General features: G+C 46.3%; 1 protein-coding gene across 1 annotated transcript in view; it reads left to right on the forward strand.

Annotated features, from left to right (window-relative positions):
• Nucleotides 1–18,157, forward strand: part of ZWILCH (zwilch kinetochore protein) — a 115,209-nt gene extending 97,052 nt beyond the window's left edge. Inside the window, exon 23 of the transcript XR_014885950.1 lies at nucleotides 17,380–18,157. The gene's annotated coding sequence lies outside the window, so the exon portion shown is untranslated. The remainder of the gene's footprint in view (nucleotides 1–17,379) is intronic.
• Nucleotides 18,158–18,477: the final 320 nt, after the last annotated feature.

The following is an 18,477-nucleotide window of genomic DNA, read 5'->3' on the forward strand; positions in this document are numbered from 1 at the left end:
CAGGCAGGGATAAGAACTAAGAAATTTCCCCTCCAGCTGCACAGTTAAGAAAATGGTAGCTCTGGGGCAGTGCTCTGATATCTGCCTTAGATCCACGATGTTGTGAATGCTTGTGCCTGAGCATGGGGACCATGAAAGCCACTGAATCTTTGGACTTCTGGCATGTTTTCACAAGTATTAATTATTCTTTCAATTAAATGTCTTTAAAAAGTGTTAAGTGCATTTAGGAAGTATGCAAAATTTAATATAATATAAAAGTGCAGTATTGAGTATTAAGATGCAGTACAGTTCTTTGTTAAAGCCCACCCAGGAATGATCTTCCATGAAATACTTCTCTGGAATATGCTTCTTTCCTGTTCATGCCAGTGGGATGGATGGATGGGGGTGTGGATGGGTATATGGATGGATGGATGGATGGATGGATGGATGGGGAGGAGGATGTATGGATAGAGCAGCATAACTGCATAGTAAATGTAGTTGAGAACAGAACTCTCACCCTGAAGTGCTGCACGAAGGCTAGCAGCTCTCTAAACAGCAGTGCTGTAATTCTGATTTTACCATGTAGGGAAAAGAAGAGGGGCAGAGAGCTGCACCCAGCTTCTGCCTCTGCTGAGCTGCAGCCAGCTCCCACCCCTGTACCTTTCCTGCCCTGCCAGCACCCACGTGAAGCACAGGACAGCTCTCTCCCAGCCTGGCCTGTGTTTCTCAAAAAATGTAATTGCTTTACTCTCTATCCCCTTAGCAAAACAGAACTACAGCCACCAAAACTTTTCCTTCTCAAGAATGTGCCTTCCCAATGGCCTTTGTCAGGGCCAGGTTGTTATCAGTATAATGCCTGATGTTTACGTTTCAGTGCCAGTAAATAAATCTCAGTCCTGCTTGACCCTTCGCTCTTCAGCCTCCCCCAAGTTGAAAAGAAAAATGCTGTTCTGGATACAATCAACCACTTTGGTTCAAGTCCTGCTTTTCAGGATCTGAGTCTGAAACTGGTGGTCTCTGAGTCTCTTAATGCCATTAAAGCTCAGATTTCAAAGATGTGTGCCTTGGAGCTTTTGGGTTTGATTTAAAGATAAGCCACTCAAGCTATGTTGATCAAGGGAGTGTCTTTATGTGAATTTTCCTTTTCAAATAAATCCAGGCCAAGATTTATCGGATCCTTCTAAAGGCATGTGTTACTGGAAGACATTCCTGCCTGCTTCCAGCTCTTCTTTTTTCTGCCTGTAAGGAAGGATCCTAGGAGGCCCTTTCCCTTCCCACAGTATCAGAAGCTCTAAACAAGACTGCAGTCAGTTTGTAAAATGATGGTATGCCTGTATGAGTTGGGGGCTTTGTGTGATTTGTGAAGTCTCCATCTCCGTTCCTCACTTTCCTACTCCTTTTTTTTCATTAAAATTTATGAGAGTCTTTCTCCTTCCAGTAAAGCAATGAAAATAGCTGGGAAAGTGAGCAATTAAGCACTTCTCACCTACTGCCCATAATGGGAATCTGTGGGGCTGGCACAGTAAAATGTCACCAGCGTTGCTCCTTCTCTGCTGCAGCTCAGGTAATTCTGAGCACCTCCAAACCATCTCAGTTTTGCAGGAATGATCTGTGTTAGACGTTTCAGACATCCATGTTCAGCTTCTTCTTGGTGATATGCACCATGCTGATCTATAGGTTATTTTGACTCGTCTTCACAAATTCCTACAAAATCAAATTCAGGCATTGCAGAACACGAGCAGGCTTTGTTATTTTCATAGAAATGCTGCACGAATGGCAATGTTTTGGAGACTTTCTATGTTTGCAAAAGAAACTGCAAGTATAGATGTTAACAAGGAAGGAGCTCAGCAATGATGCTGTGCTGTTATGGACAGGGCTGAATACATCATGCCAGCGCAGCTCTATTTCCTTTTCTCATCGTTCACCCTACCTTCTTTTCTTCTTTTTCTTTATTGTTTTTTTGGTTGTTTTTTTTTTTTTGTGTGTGCTTGGTTGGTTTTATGCTGCTGTTGTGCATTCTTTCATACTGAAAACACTTCACAAATCCATGTAAGGGCAATTTCCTTCCCGGAGAAGTTCAAGTGTTTTATATATCTTCTATATGTTTAGTAGTTACAAATTGGAAAAACAAAGCAACACCCTGTACGTTCCCTGACTTTGCATACTGCTGCAAGGAGCGGTGCGAGCCCACCACGGGTTGGCTCTGCCCTTGCACAAATCCTGGGATCCCTCTCAAACTCATCCATCTGCTTGGCTGTAGCTGGTAAAACAAAATGAACGGAACAAAACACAACGCAACAAAATGAATCTGAGTTAACATGTTAAATATGAGAAAGATATGTGGAGTCCTAAAGGCAGCTGGAGGTACAGAGAGGGAGAAGCAAGGGGCCAGGAGCAGGGCAGTGTGTTCATGTAAGTGTGGGCAGCCAGGAGCTGTGTAACCCAACCCTGCTGCTATGCGGTGTAATGGGGCAGTTCTTGTCTGCAGCCATGGCCACGAGTCCTGCGCATGGCACAGCATGTTCTGCCATGGAGAGCAGGTTCTCTGCTCTGTAATAGGACAGCTGAAGGTCCTGTGGGTCTTTCAAGAACGACGTGTTTCTGATAAGCAGTTTTACCTCCTCTTTCCTGGCACTAGTATAGGTACATGGATGAATTAGGGAATTGGTGCATCAGGACCGTTGCTGCGTGATACAGACACCTGTGATGCGTTCTGCTCTGCCTCCAGCAGGCTCTTTGGGATCAGGTATTTAATGCCAGACTGCATAGCACCTGTCTCCATGTCTGACGTTTGCATACAGGGAAGACAGAGTAAGGTGAATGCTTTGCAGTGCCATGTCTGTCATTGCTGATGCCTCCAGAAAGCACCTGGGGAGGAGCTCTGTGGCTGCTTTAACATGGCATAGCTCTTCTCACCATGCACTGGAGCCCGCAGACTATTTACCAGTAAGTGCTTCTGCCCCCCAAGAAGTCAATGAAGGGGTGTTTGTCTTCCCAAGCACTGCTGCTGGCTCTTATCCAGCACACTGGGACATTGCCAGCCATATAATCACCCAGCTCCATCCTGTCCCCTTCGATCTACCTCCAGCCCCTGTACCTTCACCCAGACCCTGAATTAGAAACTGGATTCTACAAAGCTATCTGATTTCAGCATAGGTTTCTGAGCAACGTGCCTCATGAGAAATTGTTCCAGTATGTCATTACCCTCACAGCTAGAAGATTACATCTTAATTTAAGGTCGAATATGTCTAAGTTGCAAGTTCCAGTCATTAGATCTTATTAAGCAAGGTTGAAAAGTCCCCCACTATCAGATCCCTTTTTGAAGTTCGTCTGTGTAGTAATAAAATTCTCTCTTAATTTTTGGGAGACAGTCTTTGGAAAGAAGCCTAAACATAGCAATGAGGATAACAAAACAAGGTTTAAATTGGCAGAGAAACAAAAAGAAAAAAACACACACACACACAAAAAAAACCCAACCCCAAAGCCCATCCCTTCCCTTCCCCCCCAAGAACTTTAAGGAACTGAACTGAAAATGAAAGCTGGGAAATTTCAGGTTTGTGGTTGCATCCACCCACCTCCGTCTGCTCTGCAGCTGCAGGAGATAGCAGAGTTCGCCCAAGAGGTTTTGAAATAAAAACTGCAGTGTTCTTATCTCACACGTAGACTTACGCTGGGGAGAGCAGCTTTGGAGCTTTTCCTTGGTTTTGTGGGTTTCAGCTAGATCGCTAACGTTAATTTAAAATAGATCTTTGTGGTTGAATAGCTCTCCATTTGCGGCGTGGTTATCTGAAAAACACGCCGTGTCTCTTTAGAAAGATGGAGAATGGGAAAATGAAGCTGCCCTGAACGAGATGCTGCCTCTCCTCGGGTTGCAGACCCGATGCAGCTCGGGATGCCCCGTGGTTCTGTGGTGCATTGGGTGCAGCACTGCTGCAGGGCTCTGCGCCCCGACCCGGGTTGGACGCAGCTCAATCACTTCCCACTGCCCACTGAAGTTTCTTCCTGCAGTTTCAACTGACTGTTATTTTTTGCTTCCGCCTTTGAAAAGAAACCTATAGTTAGCATAATTGGCACAGAGGTGGTAGGGAAAGCGATCTGTGTAGCTACCAGAAGGTGTTATTTAATGTAATTAAGTGGAGCGTGGACCTGCGGCCTCCCTCCGTAGGTCCGGCTGCCAGCTCAGACCCAGGCTCTGTGCTTCTCTTTCCAAAGCTGGTTCTGCAGGTGCTGTGGCAGTTGGAGACAGCACAGGTCTGGTCCTGCAATCTGCTGAGCAGCCTCAACTCCCATTGAGCGGAATGATGTGCTGGGATGGTTCAGCATCTCCAAGAAGCAGGGATTTGAATGTGAAAGGAAATGAGGATATGGCTTTGGGATCAGCATTTCTTTTGTGTCTGTGGGGTTAAGGGCTTAAGATAATTCTGCTCTGAACAGGCTTAGAGTTTAAGCTACCTTAGAGCCAAATACCTGAAGCCATGCCTTACAGCAGGAGTGCCAGCCATCTCCAGCTGCTGAGGGCATGGCCACGAGTGGAAGTTCTCTGAAATAACCATGACAGCAGTTCAAGCCTGGTGCAGGGAACCTGCTTTGGCAGGAGGGTTGGACTCTCTGGAGATCCCTTCCAACCCCTACGATTCTGTGATTCTGTGAAACCCAGTCCTTCCCAACGCGGGCAGTGACCCCGGGACTGGTCCCACGAGGTCCCACATGGCCAGTGAGCCTATTTATTTCTCATTTCTCTTTCCCTTGTATTCCTGTGGCTGTCATTCACCCACAGTTAGCAGCAGTGACCTGAGCCTTGCTGGGATTTATAAGCATGGTGTCCTTGCCATTAAATCTCCAGAACATTTGAGTTTCCATCATTTCCTCTAAATAACTTTGACTGTCTAAATCAGTTAAATTGGTAGATCAGTGGGTGTTTCTAAATTGATTTGTCCGTCTGGAGCAAAATCCCAATGTAACGTTAGTGCTAATCCAGAGGAGTGCTCCTCCTAACGACCACGCTCACTAAGAGCCAACGAGAGCGATACGAGCGATGGTGTTCATACTGTGACCTGAGCAGCAAACCGAAGGCACGCAGGCCGGCGCCGATGCCATTCCAAGCAGGAGGGCGATCCTTGGGAGATGCCACCCACAGATCTGTACAGGGCGCGCAGAGCCGGAGGGCGAGGAGGTGCTGTTGTGATATCCATCCAAGGGCTGCTCCAGAAACAAAGCTAATAACAGTCTGCTGGGGATGGGCTTTTACTTGTGATGTCTTTGGTTCTGCCTGGCATTTCACGCAGAACCAGGAAATGGAGAGAGGTGCACCAAACATCAAACAGCTTTCAACTAGGCGTTTTTGCCTAATATCCTAAGGAAATGAGTCTTGTATGATCACACCGCCTCTGGGGGTGTATGTGTGTGTCTAATAGCTTTTGAATTCACTGGCCAATTTCAACCAAATTTAGCAAAAGGGTGAAATCTCAAATAGGGATGTGCTTCTACAAGTTTGGGGAAAACAGGTGGCAGGGGAATGGATGGGAGAGCCCCTGCTAGTACTGTGCCGAAGGAGGAGGCTCGCCTTTATTTGAACATCAGAGATTCACATGGGGAAAAGGGGGTGGAGAAGATTGAGTCAGATGAGTGGAAAATGAGGCTTTGTTAGTTCTGCCTGTTGAAGATGTCTCTGCCATAATGCCAGAACCATTGAGTCGCTCACATGTGTTGTAGCGTGCACTTCTCATGTGATGGGAGCTGTGTGCAGCTGGGCCACCAAATGTCCTTTGGGCCAGCACCTCCATGGGAAGAGGTTTGCTGCTGGCTGTAGGATGTGCCATCACCAATGTCAACATCCAACCTGAGAACCTTCTTTTGCTTGCTGTGTGCTGCTGAAGAACTGCTGCTCACCTGGAGATGTGGCAGCTGGTTGGTGGTGTCTGGTCCCTTAGAGCTTCATAGCATAGTGGTGAGAATTCAATAACTACTGAACATGCACTACTCTATCAGCCTGTACTATTACTGTTATTTGTCAAAGCAGTCTCTGTCATCTTCATGCTATGCAAGAATTAATTTCATATCAGATTCCCCAAATAATCATCTGGGACAGAAAAGTCAGTTGGCAAAGATTTAAGTATAAGGTTTATATTTTTAGTTCTTGCTATGCTGCCTCTAGGGAGATGCAGTCCTGTAATGGTAGGATGGCATCTGGAATTTTAGAGGGCTCAAAGGCTTTCTGAATGGTTTTTATAGAGACTGAATTCTTTGAGCACAAATATTTGATTCTAATGATCTGTCTGGCCGTATTGCTAATAAAGCTTTATGCTCAGAATTTAGCGGGGACACCTAAGCTAACACTTTTCCTGCATTTATGGAGGAGCATTTATGGACCCTGACAAGTTTGGTTAGTCTCTCAGCTTCAGTAAATCCTGCTGGACTAAAACTGTGGGTACTTACTGCTGGGATTTACCATCTGGTAGAAGGCAGCCATGGGAAATCTTCAGTACTCTCTGGGCAACTGCCTGCTAGTCCAGAGAGCAATTTATTCCATTGATTATCTTTGGGTTTTTTCAAGGTCAGTTGGTTGGTTTTGTGCACCCAGATTGTTTTGCAGGGCAGAGGCTGCAAGGACATCTGCAGCACCCCATGCTTCCACTGAATCATAGGATCATTAAGATTGGAAAAGATCTCTGAGATCCCCAAGTCCAACCCCAACCCATCCCACCATGCCCACCCACCACGTCCCTCAGTACCACATCTTCATGGTTCTTGGACACCTCCAGGGACAGTGACTCCACCACTGCCCAGGGCAGCTGTGCCAGTGCCTTTACACCTTCCATGGCAGAGAATGAGAATGGGAGTTCTGGGAAGAGCTATGGGGAGCAAAGAGGTTGGGCGGGCTAGCTCAGCAATGGCACCACGCAGCAGAGCCCCCAGTGGGCCACCTGGGCTGGCTGGGGGAATGTATTTGAAGTGATGAGGGATGGAGAGGAAATCCTCCTTTTAGCCATACCTATTCTTGGAAGTGCTCAGATATTTCCTGGTTGGCTCTGCATGCTCTCAGAGTCTTTCAAACAGGCTCAGCATGAAATAAAATCATGTAATTATAGTACGTACCTGGTCCCAGTCTACTTTGGAAGAGCAGTTTCAGTCAATGGAGTTGCAGCACAGTGCTTTGTTGGAAGGGGTTTGGCCACCACAGCGTAAATCCCTTGGTAATAATATCATAGTTTTGGCAAAGTGACTGGCAAACTCAGTTTGCATTTACTGGCTTGACTAATCCTGAGAACTGCTTTAATGAGCTTCCGTGACACTGCTGCAGTGGGCAGGTTTCAGAACCTGCTGTTTCCCCCGAGGGAAAGTATTTGTTGCAGAATGTGAGGCTGGCTCATTTTTGCTAAGTCCTGTCCTGGGCTGTGCTGGAATCACGCTTCAGCTGTGGAGCTCCTTTGTGGAGGTTCTTTGGGTACATGGGACACGCTGCACTCCGTTCAGTTCTATGGCTCCTACTTTCTTCTTTTTTTAATTAAGATGAATACTGAAAATGATGATTGTGACATAGTGGGTGGGATTCCCTCACTGTAAGCATAGTAGGCAGGTTGGATTTCTCCTCGCAGTCCCAGCAGATATGGCATTCTCACTTGGTGGTGTTTGAAAATGAGGAATGAATGTGAATAGGACTGAAGAACGCCGTGCCAGTGCTGTTGGGCACATGCAAAGAGGGGGTTTGGGTGGTTCAGAGCCTGCTGTTCCGAGCCTTCCAGCTGCAGAGCAGTTTGGCCTTGATATGCAAAGCACTTATGTCCATAATTAATGCTAATTATCTTGTACAGCCACATTTATACCAATGGAACTGCTTGCTAGCTTAAAGTTAAGTATATATTGAAATACTTAAGCTAGATGACCCTGCAATGTGCACGACCCTGCACTGGGGACTGCCTTCAGCAGCTCCTGCTGTCACCCTGGGCACGTTCTGCAATCCCTGAGCCGGGGCAATGATCATCCACACAGGTGGGGTGAAGCTCTTGTTCCACTCAGGTCCAAAGCCAGGATTTTACTTTGCCCTAAAACAAGGTAACCAGGGCAATAGGAGTTGACAGGGTATGCATTTCTCATTTCAAACCTGAAGTGAGCTGAGAAATAAAATAGCAAGCCTCGAAGGAGTAAAAATGCAAAGTTGTCTCTGTTCTACTGTCCACATTTCTAAAAAGTTTTCACATCTGTTTTCTGCTGAAAGTTGTGAACAATTATGGAGAGGACCTGTGAGCACTTTCCGTCTGTTGATCTCTCCTTTCTGTCTTCAGCAATCAAATAATTGCAATAAGGAGACTACTGGGAAAAAAAACAACCAAACAACACAAAGAAAAAGTAGAAAAATAGTCACAGGAAGTGGTGAAGTTGGCAGTTGAATACAATAGAAACAATGTCACTTATTTTTATTAAGTGGCTTTTCAAGGGGAAAACTCTTTTGGGGGAGCGCTTGAGCTGTTTGTAAAAGGCCATAGTTATCCCTCCCCATACAGTCATGTGAAAAAAATCCCTACCTCTGTATTAAACAGTTTATTCCCTCTCATCCAGGAAAAAAGGGTGGAGTATAAAGAAAAAGAACGTCTATAAATCACATCTTTGATGCCAGATTAATGAGAGTTGAGCTATGAATCACAGAGTACGATGAGAAGGCTCTGACTTTCATTATCACAGCTGACCAATATCTTTGTTTTCGTTAACAATCCTCATTCCATTAACACATTTTAAATGTAAAAAAGAAAGCGGTACATCTGAAAGTACCACGCTCTGAGCTTTCCTTGAAGTACCTGTTCCAACAGGCATCGGGGGAACGGAAAGGCTGAGCTGTGTGCATCTTTGCATTAAGGGGGTGATGTTAGGAGCCTGCTGGGGTCCCAGGCAATTCTTGGTGGAGAACAGAGTGGCTGAGGGAAAGGTAAAGTAAGTAAATATTTCATCTCTTTCATTTTTCATACAGGCATGCTTGGAATCCTTCCTCATCAATAGAGGTTTTGCTGGATGTTGGCAGAGTCCCTCAGGCAATGCACAAGATTAATACTACTCCCTATCTAATTACAGGTTTACTGACGGATATTACTAAGGCCCCAGCAATGTGAGTTCCTTACATTGCACTTTTCCCCCTGTCTAGAGCTTACAGAAAGAAAAGGGGGGGAAGGAAGCATAGTGAGGTATGAAGGTAAAGCTCGAATTCGATTTCTGCAGTGACACATAGGAGCTGATATTTTGTTCCGAAAGCAGGACAAGCTCAGAGGTGGCTTTTTTAAAAATGAACTGTCTGGGATTGTGTGAGAGAGCTCTGCTTTGTAGTCTGGAGGTAACATCAGCACATAACAAATGGAGTTTTCTTTGGCAGTTTGTGCTCGGTGGCAAATGGCTTTGATCAGATAATATCTGGTCAGGAATGCTCACAGGCAGTGTTTTAGCCCATGCTCCACCTGAAGCTTTTCTTATGTTGCTTCAGAGCCAGGTAAAGGGTTCAGGAGATAAACTTGGCCATCAAATAAAACCAGATATCAAAACGAAGGGTAGAAAACCACCGTAACTTAAACCTTCAATTGTGTTGACATTTGTATTCATGGCAGAACTTAAAGCATCAGGCTTAATGCAGTTGTGAGACCACCTGAAATGCAAGGGGTGTCGGTCCACAATGAATCATGATGGGAAAAATGACGGGAAGGTGTACTACAATTTCACTTTTTCATCCTCACCCACGATGACCACAGTGCCTTTCTGATGCACTGCCTGTTACCTGTCTGTGCAGCGCTGTGTACAGCAGCATTAACACTGTGTCGTGGTGCCAGCTGCGGAGCGTTTCCCTTCCAGGTGCTGTTGGTTGGACGCCTATGTTCTGTTACTTGGATAGCAGTCTCTTTAGGTGCTTTTCTTTCTAGGAAACAGCTTTTTCTGACAACGTGACTCGAAACAGTGACTCAAAATCCCTTCCCACATTAAAAAGGTCCTAAAGGAATTTCTAATTGTTGCGGAAACGCTGATTTAAGGTTCCAGGATGATTTCCATGGACATGTTTCATGGAATTAATTTTCATTTTACATATTTTCTTACATAATTAATTAGGCTGCTGTCAGGCCTTTCATTCTGTGAGCATCAGGCTGCTTTCAGTGCCTGCTGCTGCTGCTCCCCATCCTCCTTGTGCCCCGTGGGGCAGGCGGGGTTGCAGCAGGGCCCCTGCTCCCTCACTGGCTCTGCAGAAGGCTTTGGATGCAGCAGAGCTTCACTGCACCGGACTTCTCGCTTCTTTTTCTTCCCCTTTATGTGTGTTGTCTTCTAATAATACCTTCTCTATGAATTCATCGCCTACAGCACAGACATTAGATAAATAAAGCAAGCGTGGGCCCAGAGCCAACCTGGATTGCATAAATATACTGAAATCTTGAGTAGTTCGGCTTTGCTTGCTGGGACAGCGTCAGTAGTGCTTGATCCTGGTGCAAGGCTTCCAGATAACTGGAGCGGGGGGGTGGTGAGGAGGGGCTATGTGAATGGTGCACGTTGCTCAGGTGCTCCTGCCCAATTCCTTGTTGGGTTTTCAGCAGCTGAGTGCTGCATTTCCTTCTCCCGTGTTTTATTTGTGCTTTGCTGTGATGCTTGCGAAGTGACAGCCAGGTTTTGGCTTCCAAAGGAGCAGAGAGGGCAGTAATCTGCAGGCAGAAAGCTGTGCATTCTCCTTTCCATGGGCACTCATGCCATGGCTTCTAGAGGTGTGTCAACTGAAAGGCAGCTCTAGGATTTAAAGCAGCAGACTGAGATGAAAGAGCAAAGCAGAGAATCGCAGCCTGCCACAGCGGCCCGTAGCTGTCTGAGCTGAAGATGCAGAAACCTGTTTGTCTGGCTTCAGCTTTGTGTGGAAAAGGAGAGGAGAGTCAGTCCTTTCTGTCAGCAGAGCCTGAGCATCTCAAGTGTCCAAACATCACAGGTACCCAAACATTGCAGGTACCCAAATACCACAGGTACCCAAACATCACATCTGTGACACCACTGTTTTCATCTGTTCCAAGTCATACTGCTGCTGCATTTGAATCAACAAGCTTATTAAATTAAACCTTTGTTGGCTTTAGAGCAAGCAAACACATACATCTAGAGGAGATGTGCCAGAAAGTGCCTCGTGGTGTGGGATTTTGTGTGCAGCATCGGAGAGCATCCATGGTAGGATGGTGGCTCTGAGCTTCGTACATCAGCAGGCTTTGTTAGCAGCCCTGCTAATTGCTTTGGTTTGTAAAGTAAAGCTCAGTAAAGCACTTAGCAGGAAAAGAAATGCAGATGAAAAACAGACCTTGATGAAGTGTCTCATTAACTAAAAAGGCAGTGATTTCTGGCATTAACCCACCCCACACACATATAGAAGGCTGGTTAAAATGTCTTGGCAAATATGCCATAAGCAGAGGATCAGAATCACCTTGGAGCGGGTTCAGGTTTGTGCTACTCGTGCTTTATAGGGGTGTGATTCCCCTGACATCAAGCTGGGGCAGCGCAGCACGGGGCTCTGCCTCATCCCTCCCACTTCTCTGCACATTGGGCCTTTTTCTTCCCATGTTCTGAGCTTACAGGGAAGCAAACAGAATTAGGATCATCTTGAACCAGTGTGAAAAAGTAGCCCTTTCTAAGCTGAGGGAGGGAGGATCGATCATCATGCAGGCATAGAGCGTGACCTCATGAATCTTTGCTTCCAACCTAACTCCAGTCGTTTGGTAGAACACATTCAGCCTGATTAACACTGACATGTTCAGATTCCCAGTGGTGAGGGTGGCTGGAGCTGACACCTAATGAAGGACACCGAGATCCTCTTTGTTTTTGCTAACAGAAGGGAAAACAGAACAGCTACGTATCATCCATCTGAAAAGGACTGTAATTACCTCTCCCCAAAATTATTTCTTATTTAATGAAATGTCTCTTTAGGCTGAACAAAGGAATTTTCAGAGTGGAGAGCACTGGAGGGCGGGATGGGGAACGCAGGCAAGAGCACTGTTCAATTACAGGGAGAAAAATCCTCTCGATGTTATGACGCAGTTTGTGGGAGATCTCATTAGAAACTTTGCCAGGCCAGAGCAATGTGTACTTTTTTATACAGAGATTCTGTATCTATTTATACTGACCCTACCCGCTGTGAACCACTATCTATAGTTCTCCAAGAGGCACGAAGGACATGCAGCTCATTCCTGCCTGCAAGTTTTGAAAGGGAGCTGCTTCCTTTTCTACCAGCAAAATGCCAGATGAATTCTTGCAGTGAGGATGCTGCCAAGTCTGGGAACACCCTACTGCATCAGAAAGGAAAATGCAAGTGGATGGGTTGATCTGGCCCTAGGGAGCAGTCGGTCCTCTGGCACTCCATTAGGATAGGGATGCTGCTAGCCCAAGGGAGCTGCCCCAGGAGTGGGGGAGGCTCTCCTCTCCTTGTCTCCTTCTCAGCTTGTCTTCTCTTTTTCCCTTCCCTTCCTTTCCCTTTTCTTCTCTTTTGCTTTCCTTTCTTTTCTTTACAACAGTGTTGCTGGTATATCTTTTTATTGCTGAGATTAAATAAATATTATGCACTGTAACATAAAGTCAGGCCGTGTCGGAAATAACAGTGGATTTAACCTCTAGCACTGCTATAAAAGCAGCCTTAGTGAAATCTGGGGTAAATAATACAGCTGTGGAAATTACCTTTCTCCAGTTTACGCTGGTAGAAAAAAAAATTTCTACCGCAATTAAGTAAGACCTTTTGTCTTTGGTGTTAAGTTTCATGGGCACGCTCAGGGATGGGACATGGGATTTCTCTAAACGCTTAATGAAAGGGGCTTGAAATCAAAACAGGCAACAAAACCAGGAACACATAATTTTTGGGTGTTCTTGTGATAGAGAGCATCAGAGCATCAGAACTCTAGAGGTCATAACCAGCCAGCAACGGAGCAAGTGTGCAAGCAAGTAATACCCACTGCGAGCTGCAGAGACCAGACCCTGGTGACAGCACAACAGTCGTGGCACTGTGCAGCTCTACCAGTTTGATGGCACACTCCTGGCAGCCAAACAGGACAGGGACTTCCAATCCCCTGCAAAGCAGACTAAAGCCAAACCCTTTCCTTTCTCACTGCTCTTGTGATAAGATGAATTCCCTGAAAGACAGAAACCTTTAATTGTAGCACTGAGCTTGGATTTATGGAGATGGTTTTAGTGGATGAGCAAAGAGTAAAACTTGGCCAATATGATCCCGTGCCAGATATACAACATTTTTGCCAATGCTCTGCTGATATTCCTAATACCACATACAGTGTTTTAATAGCCATTGTTTCATGGCTGCCCTTATGGTCATCGAGCCTGCTCAAAGATTAGAATCTGTTGCCTGACCCTCTAAGAGCAGGTATTCTGTGTATTCTGTGGTGCACTGGGGATCAGTGCTAATACTGAAAGGCAGGCTGTGCAGAGATGCACTGCCAAACACCGACAGAGCCCTGTAGGGCTGTCCAGGCAGCAGCACTGGGCCTATTTCATCAAAGCTCATCAGCACAGGCAGGAGAACAGGCAGCCTTTGGGGTACCAGATCCCTAATGAGGTTCATGAGACTGCAATTAATGGGTAAAGCTGTGAATGCTGAACTGCCACTACCCTCAGGCCAAACTGAGAAACTATCTGCTCCCAGGATTGTTGCATGCTGGCAATCACCCTAACATAATTAAGTAGTTTATTCTATCATGTTTTGATAAATTCCAACCTTCACCCGCTCGCTTGCTGCTGGTCTGTGTGCTGCCTGATGTTGGTGGTATACAGGGATTTGTTTCTGCTGTTCATTAATTCTTTCAAATTAAATACACTTGGGGAGGGAAAATATTGATGGTAAAATAAATAGCAGCTTTCTCACAGAGGGCTGCAGAGCGTTTTGCCTTGAGTCTTGATTCACACTAAGCCAAGTTTTTCTAGTCCTGTGAAGTCATAGGTTTTCCTGCTGCAAATTGATAAAACATACCTGTTTGCCTTTTAAACTGATACCCTGGTGCAGCATGCTGCTGTGAAAAAGGCACAACATGACCTCAGCAGGACTGAGCTTCATTTTGGATGATGTCTTTCTGACATTTGTTAGCCAAAGCAAATGCAAATGACATGTTGGAATGATTAAAGTGTTCACTCTTTGCCTTAGCTGATGTTTTGACTCTGCAAAATAGCTATAACGTGCACTTGGTTCTTAGTCAAAACAGTTCCTAGCAGCAATCCTGGCTAGAAGATTATTCAAACTGAGTGGGAAGTGAATGTCCCGTGGGCTGCAAAGTCAACGGGGCCCAGGCCTTTGGGATAAAGCCCCAAAGGTGACCAAGAGGGATATTTACTCAAGTGTAATTAACTTAATCAGCCACTGGGTATCAGTATTGTCTCACATCAATACACAAATAAGATTATTTGTATGGAGCTGAACAACTTGACCATAAAAGAAACGTTGCTGGGGGCTGAAGCCAGGCTTTGCTGATGGCTGTGTGAGCACAAGGGGCAGGGGATGATGGCTTCAGCTCCCAGGTATCTCAGACAGAGTTTGTCCAGCTGCAGAGCCTGCCAAGATGGCCTCACTGGGCCGGGTTCACCTCTCAGGAAGGGAGCTGTGAAGTGTTTCTGTCCATAGGCTCCGTAACTGGGATCAAATGGGATTTGGAGACGTTAAGCCAAATGTGGCCTCAGTAGGACCATGAGGGACGTGCCAGTTTGTGTCAGTGCTGTGTGACATTGAGCTCCTGGGCTGTCCCCAGTTGTGCTCCATCCCCAGGGACGGGATTCCTCACAGGCCGGGGATGGGGTCTGGTGGGATTTCTGCCTGACTTTCTGTTTGGTTCTGGCTCCAGGTAACAATTGCTTCCCTTTCTGCTGCCTTACAGGCTTGTTTCCCTTGCCAAAATGCTAATTTAGCTCTTTAGCTATGTTTAAAAATAAAATAAAAAAATTCTCCACTTCTCAGGGTAATAAAAGGCCAAAAGGAATATAAGAAGTTCACCAGACTGGTCAGTTCGCTCCCTGCTGTGCCTTCCTGGGGCATTGCAGCAAAACACAGGCACAAAATCCAAAGCAAACAGTGTCCTCTTGGCTGCCCAAAACCAGCCCTGCTGCCCTGCGCCCGCAGCTCTGCTCCTCCTGGGGCTGCAGGAGCATGGAGAGCTGCACTCCCCACACTGCATCATCCCATGCACCATTTCCCCACTGTTTGGGCACGGAGCCCCAGCAGAGAGCCCCGGCACTGAAGGTTTCTCCCCTTTGGTCCATCGGAAGGGAGATATCCACCTTCTCCCTGCTGTCTTCCTCCTGTTCCTTGGTGTCCTACAAAGAGACCTGGCTGAGCAGCAAGGCTGAAGTCCTCTGCTTGGCTTCGCTCTGTTTTGGTACCAGCTGCAGCACTGCTGGATGCCACAGAGGGATATCTTTAAAACTACAAACAAGATCACGGCAATGCATTGGATTTGTAGAAACTGAGAGGTTGGTATAACCTGTGGGATCCCAGGCGGTGTATTCATCCCTACTTAGTTCAGGTCTTACTCTGTCAGACTGGAAGCTCAGCTAACTGGAGTGGTTACTTTTATGGCCAAACATTGTAGTGTTTGTCAATCTGGAGTAAAGTTAAAACTGATTCCAAGCCCATCTAAGCAAAACACTAAATGCTCACCAGAGAACCTCCCTGCAATGATTCATTTTGTTCTGTTGGGACCAGCTGGCAGGGGATGCACAGCTCCCCTCTGCATCTCTCTCTTTTTTGTCATCGTGCCTTTTGAGACTAGGGAAAACCCCTGCTCACATATTAGAAACAGAGGAACATCCCAAGTGATCATCCCACAGACTGAGAAGCATCCCAAGAACACATCACCAAAGGCTCTGAAATGGTAACTGGTAGCAGGCGAACTCATGCAACCAGCCCTGCACTCACTGAACTGCGAAAAGGAAAAGTGTGAGTGCTGAAAACAGCCCAGCACTGCTCAAATGGGAACGGCTCTGGGTGTGCAAGGCCTGGCAGCACGGCTGCTGTGGGATCCTGCTGCCTGGTGACCTGCTTGGAAATATTTTTTATGCATGGGGCAATTCTGAGGGGCAAAAGGGCTTTGATTCTTTGATTGCAGAAATGCCTGTGGGCTTGTTACATGGCTGGAGTACTGGTTGCTACCTGAGGTATGTGGACACCCTGCTTTGAATTGTGCTACAGGTAGGGGTTGGAGCTCCTGAATGGATGTTTTTCTGCCTCTTTTTTTTTTTCCTCTTTTTTTTCTTTTTTTTTTTTTTTTGCTCCATCTCTCCTTAAAATTAAAGATGTGCCACAGGGAAAGAGTGGTCTGGTTTGGTTTGTGTTCTGTGTTAAATTTGAGATCATGAATTTCAGTATGGAGAGAGCAGCAATTTGCTTTATTCAAAACAGGGTCTCATTTCTTAGAGCTGGTTGATCATGGAGAGAAGCACTTACACATTGCTCTTGCTTCTAAGGCTGGGGGACAGTGGCCATACCTGACTACAAACCCACTCATGGCCTTCCCCCAGGGCTCAGCTCTACGCACGTGCTGCAGTTTGTGCCCTCAGCCCACTGTTTATGGAGGAATTTAGCAAAAGTCATTTGGCTGAATCAGGAGCAGAGAGGATCAAGAGCAGAGCACTGTGCAGGGAGCGTGCCAGCTGTGCCCAGAGCTTGGCATCATGGACTCAACAACCGAGGGGGGAGTGAAGAGCAGGAGGGATGCTGAAATGAGAAAGTGGAAATGTGGCTCCAACACCTGAGCAAAAAGTGGGAGACTCTAAAGCAAAGAAACCCCTGACATGACATGCACAGCCACCAGCATTCTGCAAAGACATATTTTTAAGTGTAACTAGTGTTGAGTCATTGAGCTCAACCATTTTTCACTGCAGCATACTCCTTGTCTCCCTTAATGCTTATCCTGTTCTCATCAGTTTTGCTTTAATTTTCACCAAATATCTTTTTATCCTGAACAAGAAAGACCCTAATCACTTCAGGGTGCTTGCCACCTACTATCAGTGGTTATTTTGGGGCTTGTTCAGTAAAGCTTTAAAATGTCTGAACTGCATTGAAATGAGTTGGCATTCCAGCCCAAACCTCAGGAGGCAGGAATACATGGTGAGACATGGGGGGAAGCGCTGCTATAATAAAGCATGCATGTAATGAGGTTTGATGTGCCTGAAATTCAAAGTCTGGTCCACATTACAAAACATTCACTGGTTTAACTAAATCAGTTTCAAATTGATCTAATTAAACTCCTAGACAGCCTCAGTGTAGGCATCTTCATATTGGTTTTATCCTTTTCTAACCCAGTTTAGCTAAAACGCATTGGGAAAACCTGGCTAGGAAGTCCTTGGAGGGGATTGCCATCTGCAGATCTGAGCAATGCTGCTGTTGAGGTCTGTTCTCAGAGATTTTGCTTCCTTGGCTTCTTGCAGCTCTCATTTGCTCCTCCTTGGCCTTGATGTTGAGCACCATTGAGCAGCCCCAACTCATGGAAAAAAAGTGGGATGACCATCCTGCACTGCATGGTGACCAACATACCAGGAGCACAAACGGCTCGCTGCAAAACCGCTGCAGATTTTGATCTCCCGTAACAAACACAGGGCTGGAAATTGCCCTCAAGGCTGGACACTCAGTGTCTGAATTCCTGCACGTGGCTCTGGCGGGGCTTCCAGGCTGGGATCCACAACAGACAGAAGAGCCACAACACATGAAGAGCCACAGATCCATGAGCAGCACTGGCAAAACGCTCATACAGAAATGATTCTTCTGTGCTGCTCTGCAAAGGCTGTTGATGCTGTCCTGGTCCGTGTTGGGCACGGTGCGTTCCTTGGGGTGAAGCGCAGCCGTTCATGTCCTCGAACTGCTGGTGGCCTTCAGATGCAGCCCTCCCACTTGGCATAATGCTGGGCAGCCTTACACTGCCACTGTGTTGTGGGGCTGTACCAAGGGATGCAACTGAAAGAATCCCTTCTAGTGGGAAAGAGAGGCTCAGTGTTGTGCTCGTTCGATTTTTCTTTGCAGGAGAAGGAGTGATGATGCCAATTTGAACTCAAGCATGGACATTGCAGAGGTTAATGTACCCCTGGAGATTGTGGCACAAAACTGTCTGTCAGACAAAACTGTTTTTTGGGGTAGGGAGGTGGAGGACAGAAAAGTACATTATATTCTGTTGACCATTAATTGTATAAATAAAACTCCACTAAGAATGTTTTGATATGCCACTCTGTTTTCTCATAAAATACAGGGATTCCTGAAGCCGTGTAGAAATTCCATAGTAAACAAAAAATCTGGCAAATTCTATCCATCCCGTGGAACATGGACAGATATTCACAATTCTCTGCGGAGTAACAGGATCGTGTGAGCTAGACGGGCTGCAGGCCATTCCAAAAAAGACAGGGACAGCCAATGGAAAACTGCAACTCCTCTGCTGTGTGCCCATCCTGGGAAAAGGAGCTTCCATCTCCTGGGGGCTGGGGACCCCTCCTGCCTTTGTGAGACCGCACAGGTGACATTTTGTGAAGGCCAGAGGT

Source organism: Meleagris gallopavo, chromosome 12, assembly GCF_905368555.1.
Source record: "Meleagris gallopavo chromosome 12, MGAL_WU_HG_1.1, whole genome shotgun sequence".
Taxonomy (NCBI): domain Eukaryota; kingdom Metazoa; phylum Chordata; class Aves; order Galliformes; family Phasianidae; genus Meleagris; species Meleagris gallopavo.